At 41.2% G+C, this 5,207-nt stretch overlaps 1 pseudogene; it reads right to left on the bottom strand.

The window, feature by feature from the left end:
• Positions 1 to 4,322: 4,322 nt before the first annotated feature.
• LOC138385729 (nascent polypeptide-associated complex subunit alpha pseudogene) lies at positions 4,323 to 4,986 on the bottom strand (annotated as a pseudogene).
• Between the last annotated feature and the right edge of the window lie 221 nt (positions 4,987 to 5,207).

The following is a 5,207-nucleotide window of genomic DNA, read 5'->3' as shown; positions in this document are numbered from 1 at the left end:
CAAACTGCTCCAAGATTTGCAGCTTTTCCCGAGTCCAACTAGATGGTCCCTATTCCAAGGCTCAGAGCCCTGTTTCTTACCAATCAGTGCTCTAACTTTCACATATGAGACTTGTGAGTCTATGAATTTAATTTAGGTTGTCCTTCTGCAACCCACAAAATTGAATTTTGGGTCAAGGTTAGCCCAGAAGTTATAAGAAATAAGTGATTCTTTGAGAACCACCATAGATGCTCTCTGATTCTCTGTGACTTGAGCTGAGAGTTAAATACTTGAGCTTGTCATTTTCTGTAGACGCCCCAGTGCACTCAGAAGCACCATTGCTACTGTCATAGTTGTGTGGTCTCCGATGGGCTTCAGAAGGTGCTTCCTCACAGTCAGCCCCAGGTGACTGAGCACGGTGCCCAGCCTACCATTTCCCCTTGATAGAGAGATCACTGCTGTGCTCAAAGCCAAGGACATGGCCAAACCAACTACAGAAGCCCATTTTGAGGGGCTGTTTCCTGGGACTACTTCTAAATTCCAAATAGCATATCAGTCAGACTCCATTGGTAAAACAGAACAATACAGTACTACCTATTTCACCAGAGAGAATTTAAGGAACATAAGGAGCTGGTTAGATATATGTTTAAGAACTGGGCTCGGCCGGGCGCGGTGGCTCACGCCTGTAATCCTAGCACTCTGGGAGGCCGAGGTGGGCGGATCGTTTGATCTCAGGAGTTCGAGACCAGCCTGAGCAAGAGCGAGACCCCATCTCTACTAAAAAAAAAAAAAAAATAGAAAGAAATTATATGGACAGCTAAAAATATATATAGAAAAAATTAGCCGGGCATGGTGGTGCATGCCTGTAGTCCCAGCGACTCGGGAGGCTGAGACAAGAGGATCCCTTGAGCTCAGGAGTTTGAGGTTGCTGTGAGCTAGGCTGACGCCACGGCACTCACTCTAGCCTGGGCAACAGAGTGAGACTCTGTCTCAAAAAAAAAAAAAAAAAAAAGAACTGGGCTGCAAAAATACAATATAGAGGTAACACAGAGATAATTGCTGAAAGCAGTTACAACCCTTGGAGCTGGGAAAACAAGGCTAAGAATTTGGGGTTGTCAGAATTTAGACTTTCGGAGGAAGGGATCTGCAGAATTGGGACCTAGATCCCTCAGGAGAGAACACTATCCAGGTGCCTCTGGTACCTCTGAGGGTAGTTCTGGGACTGTGTCAGAAGGAGTCAGGAACTGGAATCAACAGCCATTACCTGGGATGAAAAGCTGACGCTCCGCAACTGTCAGGGGCAAGCCGGCTGAGAGCACCTTCTCTCCTCCTCCGGCCCTCAACCGCCCTCTAGCGGCCCATATTGGTATAACTAACAGTTGGCACAGATGTAGTTGGCTGAGTCCCAGCTCCAGCGTCCTAAGCAAACGTAGAAGCAGGGGATTGGGGCTGAAAGGCCATAGGTGAATGGGCCAAAAAGTATACGTCTCTAAATATGTTGCGCACGTACATGCGTTTACACACACATTTTAAGACTTTTGTACACATTTGGCATTAAAGGTAATTTTTTTTCATCACAATAGCAACACTTCTTTTTTTTTTTTCTTAAACAGAGAAAATACATAAACTCATAGAAGAAAAATAATCCGTATTACTGGTGGAAAAAATGATCACTGTTAATAGCTTCGTTTAGATCCTTCCAGACGTTTTCCACAATGTGTGGATGTGTATTTTTTTCAAGGAATCACATTGTATACACAGGTTTCTGAACTGCTTTAAAAAATTGCCTTAATGTATCATCAAAAATTGCTCACACCAATACATATTTATTTACAGCAGTGGCTTTCAAACTGTTTCTAGGAAATGTCTTTATGTGGGAGAAAGAATGCCCCTACCAAAATATTTACCGATTCATTGTGAGGATACAATATTAGTTTCCATTTTCATGATTATAACAACAAAAGATAACTTTGTATCTAAATTCTTGTGCAAAGCCTTAGACACCATGACTTTTTACTCCTTGTCTATTTAATAGAACCTAAAAATTATTTTAATTTGTATTTCTTGGATTACTAATGATATGGACAAGGTTTTATATACTTAATGGTCGTTTGTATCTTTGACACTCTGGAAATTTTGACAGCATGGCCCTAAAACTTTACCTCCTAATGTGCATAGCCTGTGCTTCTTCCATATCCTCCAGTTCAAGGAAGCTCTGATTTCAATAATCTCTGCGTATCCAGGGCACCATCTCCCTGCCCTCCTCCACTGAAAACACAGCAGCTCTCTTTCTTGCGCTCCCTCATCTTTTCATCACTCCACCCAAACATATCTATATCTATAACTATCTTTACTTTTCTTCCTGGCTTAGAAGAATAAAGGCTTTTTGGTCTTTACTTGAATCTCTTTGTTTAAGCACCTGATTCCATCCCTGCTTGTCTCCTCTGGTACCTGGTATGGTGCCTGGTAAACAGCTGATGCTCAGAAACTTTGTTCAATGAGTAATGGGTCTTGCTCCGTCCATGCTTTCCCTTTTACCTTTTTAATATGTCTAGCTTCTCTTACTCTTTTGGCTCTGTCAACAAAAAAGTCACAAGATGCATAAGTTCAGAGAGGAGAACTTTATTTCTTATAAAGCGTAGCAGCCTGAAGGCTGGCCATCCTGACAGACTGGGAAGCATAGCCTCTGGCAGAGACCTAAAGATAGGCACCTGGAAGGAATAGGGATGAGAGAAAGAAATTTATGCTGAATGGGCTGGCCAAGTATACATATTCAACAGGTTATAGGAAGAGCTATGAATATTCACAAAGGTGATATGCATATGCATAGTAAGCAGACATGCATATTGCATATGTCCCTCTTTCACTTTGAGGTGTATGATAATTAGGCCCTATATGTCAAAAGGTAAAGCAGGGACACAAAGGCACTTAGTGCCTCTGCAAACTGGCCAGAACCAGTCCATAATTGGTGATCTCCTTTCAGGAGAGTTACTGAAATCAGTCTCTAGTCTAATCAAAGCTGTAATTATGGCTGTGGAATAGGGGGGTCAGTTAGCGTTTAGCAGTGGGTGAACTGCATTTGCTTTAATATTGCTTATCTTGAGGCCAGCGCTTATTTAGCAGCTAGAGAAAAAGAAAAAAACTTGCAGCAGTTAGGAAATAATTTATTCTTTAAGTATAGAAGGTGCATGACTTGCCTGGGATAGCCTTAAATCTTGTTTATTTTTGGTATCTTACTGGCACAAAGAGTCTGTTCTGTTCCATTAGTCTTATGATCTTTACTTCAACAGCTCCTTCCCCTATATGTGATCAAGTCAGTTCCCATCTGTGGTGGTTGGTGTTTTGTGTCAACTTGGTTAGGCTATAGTGCCCAGTTATTCAACCAAACATTAACCTAGGTGTTGCTGTGAAGGTGTTCTGTAGACGTTATTAACATCTACAATCAGTTGATGTTACATAAAGGTAATGTGGATGAGCCTGATCCAGTCAGTTGAAAGCCCTTGAGAACAGAACTTAGGTTTCCTTGAAGACATAAAGGAAAAAGAAGAAACTCTGCCTGTGGATTGTAGCTTCAGCTCCTGCCTGAGAGTTTCCAGTCTGCCTTATGGATTTCAGACTTTTTTTATCCAGCTCCCACAATTGTATAAACTAATGTCAATAATTCCCATTATATATCCTACTGGTTCTGTTTAACTGGTGGAATCCTTACTGGTACGCTATCCTTAAAATCAGCACAAAACAAAACAAAACAATATTCTTCTTGATCCCACTTCTCTCTGTCACCACGTAAACTCTGTCTTCCCTTCTCATCTAAGCTTCTAAAAGCATTAACCTATATTCACTGTTTCTACCTCATCCCTTTGCAATCACCTTTGAGCTATAGTCCCATCTATTCAACTGGTGAATTGGACATTTTCTTGCGGACAACCCATGGGCAATCTCAAACTCAGTATATCAGAGCTATCTCATTATCCCTGCCACCTGTTTATATTGGTTCTTCTTCTGAATGCCATATTTCAAATTCAAGGTGAAAATCTGGAAGTCATTCTAGACATACAGATATCTAAATTCAGGTTGAGCACCCCTAATCTGAAAATCTGAAATCTGAAATGCTCCAAATCTGAAACTTGAGTTCCTACCTGATGCCACAAGTTACCCCTGAACACATTATTTTTTCACTGTATTAATGGCATATCATATTTTTTACTGTTAAGTACTTATGTGTGAATAAATAATAAAGAAAATGATTTCTTTTTTTCCCAAAAAGAAGCCATAACTTTATTAATGGTAGCACAAATTTCAAACCAAGCTGCAGTTACTCTTTTGAAACACCAAAAAGAGCCCTAGTTTTCAGATGGGAACACTGTTAATTCCACAATAGCATTTACAATATCATTACTGTTGTTCTTCATGGCTCAGAATGCCTTTGCCTTCGACTCATTTGCTTGTGACATGACCAATTCTATGTCTTTAAGTTCCACACCTGTTTCATCAACCTCTTCCTCTTCACTCTCCTCTTATACAGTTGGAGTCTGTGTGTTTTCTTGAATGTTTGAAACAGCTTCACCTTGAACTTTCAATTTCTCAGTAGCTGCTAGCTGTGCCTGCTAGACAAATCCTTAATCTTGGCTTCCCCCAAAACTATGTAGGTATCTGAAGCTGGGCTCTGGTAGACATCTGGTTTTGTGATGACAGAGGATACTCTTAGATTTCCGGATAGTGACTCTAGTAACCCCTGTAACCTGCTGAAGACGAAATTTGTTCAGAGCCTTCTGTGACTTCTTTTCACTCAGACTCTGTTTTGCTTTACTGACTGGTTCTTCATCCATTTCAGCTGCTACTGCCAGCTGTGCTTGTTGTGTGGTTGCTTGTGTGGAATCCTGCTCCTTGAGCTCTGGTACTGATTCATCACTGTCAGATTCTGTTCCAGACCGGGTCTCAGCCTGAGGCTGTGGCAACTGCTGCTCCGTAGCAGGGATGGTTTGGGTGGCTTCACTGGGCATTTTGTACAAGGAACATGGAATCAAGGTGGCAGCAGCAAGAAAATCATTTCTTATCAGCAGCATAATTTCAGAGTCAGGAATAATGGTGATGCCAAACAACCACAGACTGTCCACATGGGTGACTGCGATAGTGACACTTTTGATTTCTGATGGTTCAATGTGCACAAACTTTGTTTCATGCACAAAATTATGAAAAATATTATATAGAATTACCTTCAGCCTATG

This window comes from Eulemur rufifrons, chromosome 7 (assembly GCF_041146395.1).
Source record: "Eulemur rufifrons isolate Redbay chromosome 7, OSU_ERuf_1, whole genome shotgun sequence".
In the NCBI taxonomy this organism is placed as follows: domain Eukaryota; kingdom Metazoa; phylum Chordata; class Mammalia; order Primates; family Lemuridae; genus Eulemur; species Eulemur rufifrons.
The sequence above is the reverse complement of the archived record's forward strand: the minus strand, read 5'-3'. Positions and strand labels throughout refer to the sequence as shown.